The following is a 17401-nucleotide window of genomic DNA, read 5'->3' as shown; positions in this document are numbered from 1 at the left end:
TGTCTCCAAAAGGGCGCCGGAAGGCTATTTTTTCAAGAACAGCCACCTTGGGTCATTTTCAACGGTTAGTGGGCACAGCCTTAAAGTCTTCTTTCCCGAAGTGCTGAAAGGCCGTATCTGCAAAGCCGGGGTTTTTATTTTGAAATGAAAAATTTTTGAAAAAAAAATGGTGTTACTTTTTCTTTTAGGTCAGAATGAGTTATTAAATCACCTTAATAAATGTGCAGGATGAGCATAAACGAAATTGAACCCTTCACAGTCCTTAATGAGATCCCCTTGAAGCTCCACATGTGGTGGGATGATCTAGGAAAAGGCAGTAGAGAAACAGTGGTAAAAGTTCTGGGAGGCCTCGTCGGACTATTGAACGTCAAGCCAAGGTTGGACATAATTGAAGCTTTAATACCTTTTTGGGACCCGACTCGCAATGTGTTTCGTTTCTCAGACTTTGAGCTCACACCTACATTGGAGGAAGTTGCGGGTTATGCAGGTCTTAATGGAAACCTTAGAAGTCGATATCCATTTTCACCAAGACTGGTATCTCCCCACAGATTTCTAGATTTGCTGAGTATTAGTCGGGATATTCAGGACGGAAATTTATCTGAAGGGTATTGCACAGTCCAGTTTTTGTATCATCGATATGGTAACCCCCGAGGTTTTGAAGAGTCGAACACTGGTTTAACCCATGCCGGAAATAAAGACAAATGGGAGGCAAGGCGGGATTTAGCTTTTATGGTAGCCTTCTTGGGAGTTGTAGTTTGTCCATGGAAAGATGGGAATATAGAGATAGGTCTCGTAGGAATGATCGATGTTGCAATCAAGAAAGCCAACAGCACTGTGGTTCCTCTGATCGTGTCTGAAATCTACCGAGCCTTGACTATCTGTCGGGAAGGAGAAAAGTTCTTCCAGGGTTGCAATTTGTTACTACAATTATGGATGCAAGAACACCTCTGTCACCGGGTTGGGTACATGAATTATGGTTTGACCGGTTTGAGCTGCATTGAAGAATTTGAAAGTCGGGCAGTAGGTATTGAATTCCCTAAGGGTACTGAAGCTTGGCTTGCACATTTGAGATCCTTGACTGCCGATAAAATTGAGTGGGCATTTGGATGGCTTTCTGTCACCGAAGCAGTGTACATGTCAGCTGAAGTGTGTTACATCCTCTTGATGGGCATCCGAAGCATCCAGCCTTATGCTCCTTACAGGGTTTTGCGCCAATTAGGAAGATTTCAAACCGTCCCCAATGATGAAGATCTGAGTAAACATGTTATTAAACTGGGCCCAAAAGCCGCATTTCCAGAAGGGAAAATTCGCCAAGTGTGGAATGAATGTAGGTTTCTTGAACCTAAGACCATAGTGCGAGACCGAGCTAGAGGTGAAGTGGACCCTAAGTACATCGTCTGGTTTGGCAAGAGATTCCAGATTCCTGAAAGGCCCGCAAAGAGACCCCATGTCCAACAGTTCACCGATGGGGCACAAGTGCAATGGGACTGGTTGACCAAAGAGAATGAGTACAGGGCCAAAATAAGCCAATTGGAAAGGCAAGTCATGGAGCTTCCGTTTGAAAAGGGTGTTCAAGCCGCCGCAGATGAGGGAGAAAAGAAAAAACTAACCCAGGAAAATGAGGCCCTCAAAGCTCAGATCCGGAAGATGAAAATAGCTGCCAGAAACCCAGAAAGAAGCCGGGCTGATGAAAGACTTATAAGCGGTTTGTGCTAAGGCACAAAAAGCAGAAGGGTTTCAATCGATATCAAACCCTCAAAAAACCCAATGGGTAAAAATAAATACATGCTAAGGCATAAAGAAATTTTTACTAAGTATTTTAAGCCGAAAGAGGGGAATAATAGCCATCTTTTGGAGGCCATATTGGCCCGATCTAAAGAGCCTAAGGGCCAATACAGTTAGAGTTCGAGATCTTGTTCTCTCTTCATCCGAACCTAAGGGTTCGACTATTCCGAGCCCAAGTAAAAACTGACTTGACTATGGCTCGGGGACTCATCATCATTCGACACACAACCCTAAAGGGCATATGCTTCGAGTTCGAACCTTATTCGAACTCGACTATGGCGACTTCGAGGAAGCCACCCAAAACCAAAATCTCGAACGCACCGTTCAAAGCATAAGATTGTGCTAAAGTTTTACAAGGCAAAAAACGTGTTTGTAGATAAAAATTGAGAAGGCATTCAAAAGGAAAACTTCTTTATATATACATGGGCAAAAATATGTACAAGAGACCGACGGGGGTCTTCCAAAAAAAAAAGGAAAAATAAAATCCTAACTATGCCCGGGGCTGGTTTCTTCCTCAGGGGTAGCTTCTCCTTCGGGCCCCTCGTCTTTATCTGACCCGCCTTGGCTGCCTTCATCATCATCGTCATCATCGGAGGAGACAAGAAACCTGGCATCAGCTTCAAGAGCCTTAGCTTGAGCTATCTCTTTGGAGAGGTCAAAACCTCGAACGTGGATTTCCTTGAGGGTCTCCCTCCGGGATTGGCACTTCGCCAAGTCATTGCTCCGTCGCTCTCGATCAAAAGCCTCCCTTAGCTGTGTTTGAGCAGCCTCGGCATCAGCCAGGTACACGGCTATGGATTTGTCAGTCGTGATCTTCGTCTTCTCGACCTCCACCTTGGCCTCAGCAAGCTCGGCTTCAAGCTCCTCGATCCTTTTGGCCTGAGCTAAGCTTTTCTCTTTAATGCTCCGAAGTTGGACCTTGGCCGATGACAGTTTTTCCAAGGCAGCCTCTTTTTCCGCAGCAAGGCGGTCCATGTTCTCCTTTCGCCGATCACAGTCAGCTTTGATTTGATCGACTTCCCTCGGGAGAAGCTCGATCATTTCCAACTTTTGCTGCAATTGAGATATAGAAGTATTATACTCCACAGTTGGGTCGAGTCCGTACTCTTTCAAAGGATAGTTACCTGCTTCTCTAGCTCGGCCTCTTCCTTACGAGCCTTGGCCAAATTCGCTCGAAGGTCTTTTAGAGCTTCGTCATTTTGGCCGCAAAGAAGCTTCAAAGCATTCCTCTCTTCCGAAGTCTTCTGGAGCTTGGCCTCGCATTGGCTCAGGTCGGCCCGAAACTTGGTAAAAGCCTATGTAAAAAAGAAGATATAAGTTAGGTTAAAGGGAGAAGATGGAAAAGAAAATTGAAAATTGCAACAACGGGGTTAGTACTTACTCGAGATAAAAGGCGTTGGGCTTCTTCAAAATGGGTGGATGCATCGTTGAGATCAGCTGCATCATCAACCCCGGTAAAGCAATCCCAGAAGGGATCCTCTTCACAGGGGACTCCGCCTATATTGGGGATCTGTAGAGCCCGAGCGTCCCTTATAGCCTCCTCGAAAAAGGCCGGTAAAGAAGGAGAGTGACCTATTTCCACATCCCCGATTGAATCGCTCGGGGCCCTCTGTTCAGCCCTGGGGGTCTTAGAACTGGCCCCTCCGGCATGCTTATCGATGGCCGGGCGATAATCTCAACCTCGGGCGATTCGGGGGCTTTGCCCGATCTTTCTTCAAAACCTCCTCATCACGAGGCAGGGTCTCGATAATCGCCTCTGACTTGGAAGGCTTGGCGACCTCGGCCGACTTCCTTGCTCTAACCACCAGCACCGAGTCGTCGCCCTCATCTTCATCTTCTTCTTCTCCCAGCTGGCAAGACGACTCTATAGTCATAGGGAGGATATTTCTCCTGCGTCCCCGAATTGGAGCCTTTGTAGGTTGGGGGTCCTCGAACTCCGAGACCTTCTTCCTCTTGTTATCTTTCCCCGACTTCGGAATTAGGGACTCGACCTCTTCCCTAGGTGGGTCCGGCCTCATTTCAGCGACATCTCCGATGCCTGCATAAAAGAGAGTCATGTATAAATAAAAAGAAACGTTACAGAAAAAAAAAAGTCATCGAAATCTAACAGGATAAACTTACCATGATGTTTGGCTTCCCATCTGCCCCTTGCCAAGTCACGCCAGCAGCGCTCGGCATGGGAGGAAGTCGAGGCCAACTTCCGAACCCAATCTTCGAGGTCGGTGACCGCATGAGGCATCCAAGAAACCGCTATAAAATAGATGAAGGCATTACATAGAGCAAAGAACGGAGTACGGAGACTAATCTTTGGGAATGGAAGTTTCTCCTTCGGGATGAGGTCGCAGGTCCTTACCCGCACGAACCGGCTCATCCAACCCCGATCCTTGTCCTCATTGTTGCTCGCAAAAAAGGCCTTCGTCTCTCGGCATTGGATCTTGATCAACCCTCGAAAAAGCCGAGGTCGATATAACTGTATTAGGTGGTTGAGGGTGAACTCCAGCCCCTTATCCTTGCTGGAAAAGAAGCGGAGCATGATCACTATGCGCCAAAGTGAGGGGTGAACCTGACCGAGAGTGACCTGGTACCTCTTGCAAAAATCAATAATGACTGGGTTGATAGGACCCAGTGTGAAGGGGTAAGTGTAGAGACTTAGGAACCCCTCCACGTGAGTGGTAATGCTCTCTTCAGGAGCGGGGATCTGTACTACGAACTCGGCCCCCCAGCCATAATCTCTCTTCACAGCCTCGAGGTTTTCGCCATTATCGAGCAAATGTATCTCACATGCTTACATCGGCTAGGGATCGATGGAGGATTCTCGACTTTGAAGTCGGATTTTAAGACACAAGGGCCAGGAACATACTCGTGAGGGAGCGGTTCCACCGGCATTTTATCACCGGCCGGACGGGAAGAAGAGGAGGAAGCCTTCTCTTTTTTTTGGGACAGTTTTGGAGGTTTTCGCCATTGGTTTAGGTAGAAGGAAGCGGAAAAAGGTGGAGTTTGGTATTTTTGGTGCTGAAAAAGTTGAATAAACGGGTGATGAAAGAGAAGAGATGGAGAGAGGAAGAGACTTAGAAAGCTTGGTGAAGGTGGAAGTAAAGTTTTGATTCAACCAGGAAGCCAGTATTTATAGACTCACGACGACGGTTCGATGGCGCTAGTGGCCGACCACCCATTGACAGACATTACTGATTTAGGGAACTGTACCGACGGGACGTTTCGGTCACCTCGACCGCTTACGTCACTAGGATAACGTCATTATTGGGGGCTCCGGAAAATCGAGGCTCAAGTCGTTTCTTATCATTTTACTCTAAGAAATGAGGGGACTATCTGTATACGGTGGAAATCGGGGCTACCCGATTTCATGCTTTGATGGAAAAAGAGATACCACGTCGAAAGGCCAGGACGTCGAGTTCGGGGTCGAAGTTTCTTTCCAAGATCGAGGTCGACATCACTAACCGAGGTCAGAAGAGGCCATACTTCGAGATGATGCCGGTATAGTTCAATAACGGAAAGAGCGAGATACCCGCAACGGACCGAAGATCATAGGCGTGAATTTCGGAACGGATTGGTCCTCGGCGGCTAATCGGTTGTCAAATGTGATTTCCTACTATAACTAGAAATGTACCTTATTTAGGACTCCCCTATTATATAAAAGGGATCCCATTCATTTGTAAGGAGGATTGTTCACTGATAAAAAAATATACGTTCATTACTTTATTGCTATTTCGCTCACTGTTCATCAAAGTTGCTTTATCATTTGCTATTCCGATTATCACACCTAAAGACTACCACAGGTCGAGGTCGAGATTTGGATTGCATACTGATTTGATTTATTTTATTCTCTAATTTATCTATTTAATTCCTTGTTTATCAATTGGTATTGGATCGCATCACATATCCTTAAAATCACAATATAAGTTTAATTGTTACTCGAATTTTAGGGTAAACAAACATTTTTGGAAAAATCAAAACTCATATTTTGAAAATTTTAAAAGAACAAAAAATAGTTTTTAATACTTGAAAAAAAATGGAATATCAAACCAATTGAAATAGTGAATTCTTAAATTCAACTTTTAAGTGTGTTTGGAATATTCGGAAGGAGGTTCGGTCAATTGGGGTGGAGCCGTAAGTCGGAGACAGGAGAGAAGTAGCTATCACGGACTAGGTGTTGGCAGAGACGTGGATTTATGATCACGCCACTATCCTGCCAGGTCAACATATATATTCACTCCTCTCTCCAGAGGCATGGGCTGTTATCAGGTGCACTACGCTCCACTGTGAGACAGTGAACCTTTGGCTTTCTCCTAACGGAAAAAATTCACCCACATGGGCATGCATTTTACAAGTATGATAAATAAGGGACTACTGATTTGGCAACATGTGATCACCATGCTGCTATTGGGCCCCACTCTTATGACGTGGCTTGCCTATACACTATTATGTTGGACGAGCATAATATATAAACATGCCCTCAAACTTGGCATTAGCTAGCAACTATGCCCTCCAACTTTACGTGTGCACAAGTAGGCACCTCAACTTGTCTCCACTTTGTCAGTTGGACACTCCAACTTATAAAATGATCATATAGACACCTCCAAAATTTATGTGTCACGTCAGTATTTGTTTACGTGTTCAACTTTATACAAGTTGAGGTGCCTACTTGTGCACCCAAAATCAAATGGCATACTTGCCCATTAAGAACAAGTTTGAGGGCTCGTTCATGTATTATACCTTGGACCTAACAGTTTCACTTGGGGGCCATTTGGTTTGGTTTTAGGATACCTTTGTTATACTTCGTCTCTTCCAATGTAGTAAATTGATATTTGTATTAAAAATCAACTCAACTATGTCTATCACAAAATATAAAAAATCAACTCAACTATGTCTATCACAAAATATAAAACGAGGAAAAGTGTTAAATTCGGTCAAAAGCAAGTAGATTAATTACCACATATGAATACTTATATGCATCAAAAAGTACTCCAATTATTCTGAGATGCTTAGCTGTTTTTTTCGAATAATTACTCATACGGAAACTAAGTGGGCGTTTCGACATAAGAATTATAAAATTTGTGTGGCATCACTTTAAAAACAACAATAACTCCATTTTCCATCCGACCTAATAACGCCTGATGATTTACCTCGTATAGTATTTCATGAGTTTTTTTTTAAGTGAGTCTAAAAAGGACTTCAATTTGGTTTAAACGATGATATATGAATATTATATGATAATGTTTGATCGGACACATAGTTTAAGAAAGGAAAAAAAATATTTTTAACGCATAAAAAAGTACCTTTAGAAATTTTCATCTTAAAAAGTTGTTTTTTTTTTTTTTTTTTTGTAACACATTACCAAAAAAGAAAAAAGATAAAATGTAACAAACATTCCTAACTTACTTGCACAAATTCAAGCTAACGTGAATTTAGACTAGGAAATAGTTGGCTAATTTCCGAAGCTAATAAATACGCTCTTAACTCTAAATTTAGCTAGGATACTCGCTAAGGCATTTATTCCTAACAAATAGTATTTGTTACTGATCCTAGCTAAATTTCAAAAGAAGTTTGTTTGGTCAAAATTGACTTTATTGAAATTTAGTTTGTAATATTCCTAGCTAATCTTATAAACATCCTAGCATTTTGTCCAATGTCTATGACAACTCCTGGAAATTAAATTTTCCTAGTATGTTAGCTATTAATTTTCCATTTGGTAGGTAGCATGACATTTTATGTACTTGGCTTGAGGTTATTTTAGAATGTAAAATGAAATTGAAAAATAGGAGGACTTTTTAAGAATATACAAACTATAATAAGAGTTGTATAATTTTTCCAAAAGAAAATACAAAAACTGATGTTACTATCTTAGCGTATAACTTATGAGTGACCATGACGTAACAATATTCTTAAGCCACCAAAATTTAACTTTATATATAATAAAATATAACATGTAAGTAGTTGTTAAATGTTACTTATATATTTATGTTAATTCACACACATCATCATTCATCACCAACGAGTGCAAATATAACAGTACAGGGAACAAAGGACGTTCACAAGTACAAAAACTATGTAAAATTAGTAAGACATTGTACGTTAGACTAATAGCCCGTTTGACCAAGCTGCAAAAATCAGCTTATTTTAAGAAGTGCTTTTTTCAAAAGTGCTTTTCTCAAAAGTACTTTTGGTGAGAAGCAGTTTGTGTTTGGCTAATTAGTTTGAAAAGCACTTCTGAGCAGCAATTAGTGTTTGGCCAAGCTTTAAAAAAACTGCTTCTTAGTGTATTTTTCTCAAAAGTGCTTCTCAAAAAAGTGCTTTTGGAGAGAAGCTACTTTTTTCTGCTTCTCCAAAATTGCTTCTGCTTCTCCTCAAAAGCACTTTTTTTCCTTCCAAAAGCTTGGCCAAACACCTCAATTTTTTGCCAAAAATGCTTTTGGCAAAAAAAAAAAGCACTTTTGGCCAAAAAGAAGCTTGGCCAAACAGGCTATAATTCAACGGGGAATGGAAAGTTAAATCACGCAGTACATTAGTAGTACAAGTTAAAAGCAACAAGTATGTCTGTTATTCTACTTGTTTATTAAAAGTCGAGGATTCTTTGTTGACTTAATTATGGTTATTGGGCGGTTTTTTCAAATAATAATTGCAATGTGCATTGGTTTTTTGGCTTTTTACAAACTTGTTTTTAGTTTTATGACTCTACTTCTTTTTTTACACATGAAAGATTTACTTTTACATGTAAGAGATCTGTCTTTTACACATAAGAGATCTAAAAAGGTCATTTTCTTAAATTCAAAATCATAAAGGATCCTGATGTAAAAATAACACAACTAGGTCCAGGATTTGAACTATATGAGTTCAACTTTTAAGATATTTAGCATTCAACCCATTATATTGTAAATTTATGGGTTCATATCAATTATTTATTATAATTTTAGTAAATTTTTACATATAAATTTATATTTCGTATCGAAAGTACTAAGTTCGGATGCACCCGATACTAAAAAGAGCGATACATAATATACGCCCCTGGCAATGTGTTCCCTGATGGAAGGGGCGTGTGGCAAAAAGACAATTAAAGGTTGAAAGACTTAAAACAATGTTTCATCTTTGCTAGATAGTGACAGTCGGTGCACTATTAGTGGGAGACAGTAGAAGAGTTTGAATTTTTTTTAATCTTAACTAAACGACATTTGTTTTAAATTTATTGATTTGATGTGTGTTAATTTTTTCGGCATCAAACTATATATAACACGGTAAGTCCACACTAATAATAATTGCCAGAACTCGCAAGCCAATGGCATGAGCATAATGCTGTATGGTGGGCCGGTTGGGACCGGGACCGGACCGGGCCCGCGGTCTTAACGGGCTAAACGGCCCTGGCGGGCCGGTCCCCAATGGTGCAGGAGGCCCGTCGCGGGCCGGTTCTCTTCTATAAGCCCATGAGCCCGGGACCGCTAAGCCCGGGACCGGCAGGCGGGCCTGGGCCGGTTCAACCGGGCCTAACGGGCTCCAACGGCTATTTTTTTTTAAAAAAAAAAAATTTAAAAAAAAAGACCAACGATCAGATTTTTAAAATCTAGCCGTTGGCCTTCATAATTTATCCGTTGGCCACTTTAAAAAATAGCCATTTGGCCCCCAAACTTTATTTTAACCCCAAACTTTATATAATTATACTTTTTCCCAATTCTCAACTATAAATACCCCCTCATTCTTTCATTTTTACTCACCAATTCATCAATCTATCTCAATCTCTCTCAATCTATCTAATTTCTCTTCTATAATTGCTTATTTTATTATTGCAATTTCGTGAAAAATTGTGAAGTTGGTGAATTGAAGTATTCAAGTCTTCAAGTCTTCAACGATTTTCAATTTTCAAGAAGTTGTTCGGTAATTCGGTAAACTCGTTCCAACTCTTAAGTTTTAAGAATATATTTTTGTGTGTTTAGTTTGCATAATTGTAATTAATATGGCATTTTCTTTGAAAAAAATGTTTGGTGGTAAGGGAAAAGCTAAAATTGGTGAAAGTAGTCTCCAGCCTACTACCCTTCCCCCGGCTCCCCGGCTCCCCGACCCAGACCTGTTACCCGTCCTGCTGCTCCTATTATTCTTGATAGTGATAACCCTTGTTTTCAATTTTCCGATAGTGAATTTTGCCATAATGCTGCACCAGGTGAACAATTAAATGAAGAAGTTATGAATGCTCTTTATCCTAATCAAACTATCTTAGAAAATGATGAGGAAAATGAGGATGTAGATGAAACCCAACCGGATTTAGATGATTCACCTACTAGTCCTGTTAATAACCCAACTGATGCCCCGCCCGACCCACCTGTAGAAACCCCTACTTTTAATAGACAACCTTCTAAACGCCTAGAAACATCAATAGTTTGGAATTTTTTTACTCAAGTAAGAGAACAAAATAAGGCTAAGTGTAAAACTTGTGGGAAATTGCTGGCGCATAAATATACTGGAGACCGTAGCGGTACGGGTAGTTTGGCTAGGCACATACAAACACACCCTAGAGATAAAGTTAAATATTTACAAATGAAAGAGCAGAAAGAGGGGACAAGTGTAGATACTGCGGTTAACCCTAGTACAGGTTCAAATCTAGTTCAACCAGGAATTAACACTGTGACCGGTGGTATTTTATATTACGATCCTAATAAAGATCGTGAAGAATTAGCAAAGATGGTTACCGTTATGTGCTTACCATATACTTTTCCTTCTAACCCTAATTTTGTGCATTATATTAGAAAAGTTTTTAATCCTACTTATAAAGGTTGGCCTCGCGCAACAGTTAAGAGCGATATTTATAAATATAAACATGAATATGAACAATATTTGCGGTATTTATTTACTCATATAACTAATCGAATTTCTATTACTACTGATATTGGTAGAAGTAATAATGATTGTGATTATCTAACTGTTACAAGTCATTGGATAGACGAGGAGTGGATAATGCAAAAACGCATTATTGCGTATAGAATAATTAATTCACGTCACACAGGTAAGTTTATTGCTAACACTGTTGCAGATATTTGTAGATATTTTTGCATTAGAGATAAAATAATGGCAATTTCTATGGATAATGCTTCTAGTAACACTAGTGCTATAGGCATACTTACAACAACACTAAATCCTGCATTTAGTAATTGTTTCCATGTGAGATGTATTTGTCACATTTACCATTTAATCGTCGGTGATGGTATGAGAATTTTAAATTTAGAAATTGAAAAGGTTAGAATGGCTCTTAATTGGCTTTTTTATTCAAACCGTAGAAGTAGACTTAGAGAGTATTTTAAAAAATGTGATGAATTTGGCCTTAGAGAAAGAAAGGTTCCTAAACCTTGTCCAACTAGATGGAATTATATGTACGAAAGTTTAGTAGTTGCATATGAATATAGAAACCCAATTAATGCAACGTTTAATGCTCGTGTTGGTGGTGAGGATGATGATGAAATCCTTACAAATCAAGATTGGACGAATGTCAAAATTCTTATAGATTTTTTAGAACATTTTCAAATTGCTACAAATGCATTTTCTGGACAATATTATCCTACTATTTCAAATTGTTTAGTTTATATTGCAGCACTATGTGATTTGTTTGTTGAATTTTCGGAGGGTGGGGAAATTTATAAACTTGCTATAAATGCAATGAAAGAAAAGTTTAAAAAATATTTTTCCCTATCCCCCCTATTTATGGTGTTGCTGCAATGTTAAATCCTACAATGAAATTAGGAGGTCCTCACTTTTGATACTCAAATATTTATAAGGCTTTTGATCTTTCAGTTGAGGAATTTTCTACACTTGCAGAGGCAAAAGCCTCAATTAAAATAAACGCTCAAACAATTTATAATGCTTATCAACTTGCGTTAGATCATGCTAGGCCAAATGTTCCAACTCCTACTTCGTCTAGTTCACAATCATCTAAAAGAGCTGCGGGCCTAAAAGCACTTAAATCTTGGACGGAGTTTAGGGGTTCTCAAGGTGATAATTTTGATGAGACTTCACATCTAAATGAGCTTCAAGTTTATTTGTCGCAGGGACTTGAAAAGGAGAATCCAGACGGCACCTTTGATCTTTTGGAATGGTGGAAGGCAAGGGAAAAATATTTTCCGGTTCTTGCAAGGATGGCTCGGGATATTTTATCTATTCAAGCTTCAACAGTTGCATCAGAGAGCGCTTTCAGTCAACCAAGACTTCAAATAGGTGATCATAGAGCATCTATGAGGGAGAGCTTGGAAAAATCAGTACTATTCAGAGATTGGATCCGCTCGGAAAGAAGAAACTTTGGACTTGCAGAATCACAACCGGAGATAGACGAAGCTTATGAAGAAATGATAGCGGAACTTGCGGAGGATGCTGCTTCGCCCGGAAGCGGTGATGAACAAGCTTCTTTTCCGCCACCACCAACGGAACCTCCTCCGAACCTTGAAGGATTTATGAGATTTGTTAGAGATACAATGTAGATTATGGTGTAACTTGTACTTTGGCATATCTTCTTTAGTTTTTTTTCCTTTTAATGGTGGTATTAGTACCTTGTTGTGCTCATTCCATTGGGAGGAAGAAGACTAAGAAAGATATGCTATTTTTGGTAATAAAAATTATAAGACATGCCCTTGAATATCTCTTTGCAATATTTTTTTGTCTTTAACTTGCAATTATTTATAAGCTATAATATATATACATAACATACAATATATACTACAAGAAAATATATAGGGAATATATATATACATAACATACAATATATACTACAAGAAAATATATAAGGGAATATATACATAACATACTATATATACTACAAGAAAATATATTACATAACATACTATATATACTACAAGAAAATATATAAGGGAATATATATACATAACATACAATATATACTACAAGAAAATATATAAGAGAATATATATATACATAACATACAATATATACTACAAGAAAATATATAAGGGAATATATATACATAACATACTATATATAGTATACTATACTAGTATACTATATATATTATATATACTTGAAGAAGTAGTACTATATATACTACAAAACAAGATTTTTCAAAATGAGGGCCCCACCCCCAATGACCACCAATGGTCATATTGCACAAATAGCCTTTTTTTTTTCCAATTTACAAAACTAACCTTCTCTAACACTATAAATACCCCCCTCCCTCTTCTTCATTTCAATACTCAATACTCATATCTCAATCTAAATTTCTCTCAATCTCTCAATCTCCAATTTTCAAGACTTCAAGTCTCAATCTCAATTTTCAAGTTAAATCATGCCTCGTTCGGAAAGAGTGCACTTATTTGTTTCGCAATACTATGAAGTGCTTGAAGAAAATGAAGAAGGCCAAATATTAAAGTGCAAGAACTGTGGAAGAGTCTTAAATTTTCGTTCAGGGTGTACCACAGGCATTTTAAGGAGGCATATAAAGTATTGTGTTGAGGGTATTTATCCGCAAATTCGTCTTCAAGATTTTTCAACAATTTGTGTTATTTTAAAATTATTAGATGTATTTATGCTTCATGTTGTACTTTGTTATTAATTTATTATGCATGCCAATTTAGTTTTACTATTGTTTTGTTATTTTACTTTTTCGTCAAGCACTTTAATAATTAGATTTCTATATTATATATACTACATATATTTATGTAGTCATGCATAAGAGCAATTTATATATATACATACATATATGGTTTACAAGAAATTGCCTTAAATAAAAAAAATTAAAAAAAAAGCCCGAAAATAAAAAAGCCCGTTAGGCCCGCTAAGCCCACGAGCCCGGCCCATTTAGCCCAGGACCATATGGGCTTAGGCCCGTCACGGGCTGGTCCCACCCGTTGAGCCCACGAAGTCCGGGACCGTTAAGCCCAGCCCCGTTTAGCCCGACCCATTTAGCCCATTTAGGCCCTGCCCCGACCCACCATACAGCCTTACATGAGCATATATACTAGTACTGAAACCATAGTTCCAACTTCCATACAAAAACAAAACAAACAAAATAAAAGGAAAAAATAACATGAGGATGGTTTAAGACTAGAAGGCTGAGGTGTAGCCGTGTAGGGTATAGGCATCATCAGATTGCAGAGTAATTAAATGTTACTCCTTCCGTTTGAATTATTTGGCACGAAATTTAAGAAAAATGAAGATATTTAAAATTTATAATTCTAAACAAATCAAAAAGGCGTCTAGAGTATTTGTGTGGTTATAAAAGCTTCTCATTAAGGATAGAATTGGAAATTTAAGCTAAATTGTTTCCAAATTTAGACAGAAATCATTCTTTTTGGAACGGATCAAAAAGGAAATATATTCACATAAACTAAAACTGAGGGAGTACTCAATATTTTTGGTCAAGTGTTTGTGGTCAATCTTCACTGACCACTGGTCATTTCAACGTATTTAATGGTTTCTTGTTCATGAGAAAAGATGCCCTTGGCACAACATTTCTTGGAATTGAGCTCTCTTGTACGGAGTATGTCCTACCCATTAAGGGTTCGTTTGGTACGAGAGATAAGAAATAATTAATTCCGGTATAAAATTTAAGGAGAGTTTATCTCATATTTAGTTGGTAGAAAAGTACAGTATAATTCCCGGAATTAATTATCCCGGGATTGTAGTATTTTTTATCCGCATGGGACGGTGGAATAACTAATCCCAAGATAATTAGTCCTCGGATAACTTCTTTCCAACCAAATGGCCCCTAAGGGTGTATAAAGAAAACCGATAAACCGCACCAAATCGATAATTCGAGTCAAATTGGAAAAAAAAAATCAATCGTGATTTGGTTTGATTTGGTTTGGTATTAGAAAGAAAACCCAATCATAATTTGTTAGGTTTGGTTTTAACTAAAAAAGTCAACCGAAACATAACCAACCCGAGATTACATTTATAGAATTTTTAAAAGTATTTTATACATATAAATATTTATTGTAATATAATTTATAAATATTTCTTAAACTTGTTCACAGTTTTATCTTTTAACGTATTATTTAATGTTTGGACTTAACATTCTTGAATAATGGTCCAATAAATTTTATAGCCCATAAAGGTAGTAAGTCAAATAAAGTTCAAATCAATAATAATACTAATAAAGGAACTTCAATTCAACACTACGAATGACAATAGTGTTGGATATCTATTTTTTAGTTTTGCATTAGTTTATAATGAAAATGCATAACTTATTTTATCTTTTTCTTTAGTGCTTAGTTGTATAATTAATAATACTTATTAACTGTATTTATTTTAGCATGACCTATATAGTATTTTTAGATTATGTTAATTTTTATTATCATTAATTAGTAATATTTTTATGGGATTTTATCATCTTATTTATTGAATTTTTAGTACAATGCTATGACTCATCTCATATTATTGTGTTATTTTTGTGGAAAACACATTATATAATTGTCTCCTATTAGGATTAAAGAAATATTTGGAGCACAAGTTACATATTTTGTGCTATGAAGATTTTTCCGGAAAAAAAAAACGAAAACCCGAGAAAAATCGAAAAACCCTAGAAAAATCGAAATTGAGAAATTCAACTTTATTGGTTTATAGATTTAAAAACCCGACGCCATTGGTTTGGTTTGGTATTAAAAAATCTGAACAAACCTACCACTATTGATATCGGGTTGTAAGAATAAATTGCGGGGCAAAAATAACGAGTTGTTCCTTTTTAAAGCAGCAGAGAATCGTTGTACTCACCACCAAAAAAATTGTCCTAAGTCAAACCTTGTATCTAATGAAAAAAAGTAAAATCTCACAAGCTAAATGCCTTTTCTCATGTTCGTGATTTCTCAAAGACAAGGGAAAAATTCTCACTTCAAAGGAAAAAGAAGGGAACATTTATGTCATATAAAGCTAAGGTTGTCCAACGGGAATTAAGGTGGATGAGATATGGGCTAAAAGGGACAAGAGATGGGATGGGCCACTGATTTTTTCCCGGTGGGCCAATCCGGCAAGGGCTCGGGCTCGGCCCGACAGCCCGTGAAACTTTTTTTTGAAACCAAAGAGTCATTGGCCAATGGTTGATTTTTCAAAAATAGCGCTGCCAACGGCTATAAACGGCCAAAATGTATGTGTCTAATTTTTGTGTTTATTTTTCATATTTAAATTACAAAGTATTTGGCAAGCTCAATCCATCCAAAAAAAATAGTAAAGATGGTAGTAGTAGTAATCCTAATCCTCTTTTTAGAGAAAATATATAGACGAAATGCCTCATGTTGATGAAATTTCCTTTACCCAACCTCCCGTAGTTTATGGTATTAATTCGGGAGACCCACTAGATCATGAAATTTTACAAAGACAATTTGGCAATGATATTAATTTTAATGAAGAAGAAGATTTGGATGAAACACTCATTAGTCCAGTAACACAAGCTCCAACTTAGATTCAATCTCGGTCTGGAGCTTTACTTCCCCATGTACCTCCTGTGAGGGGTAAGGCTAAGGCTGAACGTACGAGAACATCAATTGTATGAAATTTATTTGAATTAGATTAAGTCACTTTAGTTGCTACCTGTATGAAATGTAAAACACAATTTGCATATGGTATGGGTGAAAAATCAGGTGGGACAGGGGGTTTAACTAGGCACTTGAATAATAAACACAAATCTTTTTGGATAAAAGCTCAAACGATGTTTGTACCAGGTGGAATTCTACTTATGAAATGCTTAAAATTGATTATGTGCATCGGTTGCCTATACAAATGGTATTTAATATGCATTATACTAACCCTATTGATCAAATGTTGAGTATGATTGGGACGACATTCGTGAGCTAACTAAATTTTTAGAAAATTTTTATGCACAAAATAATTTCCTGATATATATTATCCTACTGTTACACAAATATTATGGCATATTTGTGAAATTTATGTTGTATTTGCTAAGTATAAAAAAAAAATAAAGACTATGCACCGGCTGCTAATGAAATAGTTTCGAAATTTAAAAATATTTTTTATTTATTTCCCAAGTTTATTTAATTGCAACTATACTTAACACATCTTTAAAACTAAGAGGTCCAAAGGAACTTGTTCGTAAAATTTATGAAAATATAGAAATTAAAGAAAATAAAAAACCAACTCTCAAAGATTGCCAAGGCATATATATTTATGCTAGAATGATGTTTGATAATTATAAAATTATGGCAACTTCAGATGGTGTAAATGCTCGTACTACTTCTAAGGCAAGAGTAGAAGATGTGTGAAAAGGTATGGAGGATTTAATAGGTCTTGATTCCACTATTGATGATAAACTTAATTCTTATCTTAACCAGGGATTGGAGACGAATAAAGAAACAAACAACTTTTAGCATGGTGGAGGGGGCGTGGCAAGGCATTTCCAACACACTCAATAATGGCCTGAGATATTCTGGCTATTCAAGCATCATCAGTGGCATCGGAGAGTGCTTTTAGCGCGGCAAGATTTGAAATCAAAGATCATAGAGATTCTTTAGCGGAGGACAGCATAGAGATTTCTGTCTTATTCAAAGATTGGATTAATTTAGAAAGAAGAAATCTTGTTTTTGAAAAGCACTAGGTAAGAAGAAGAATACAATGAGATACTTTAAACTGGGAGCGATGACGACATGGAATATATATATATATATAT

This window comes from Nicotiana attenuata, chromosome 6 (genome assembly GCF_001879085.1).
Source record: "Nicotiana attenuata strain UT chromosome 6, NIATTr2, whole genome shotgun sequence".
Taxonomy (NCBI): Eukaryota; Viridiplantae; Streptophyta; class Magnoliopsida; order Solanales; family Solanaceae; genus Nicotiana; species Nicotiana attenuata.
The sequence above is the reverse complement of the archived record's forward strand: the minus strand, read 5'-3'. Positions refer to the sequence as shown.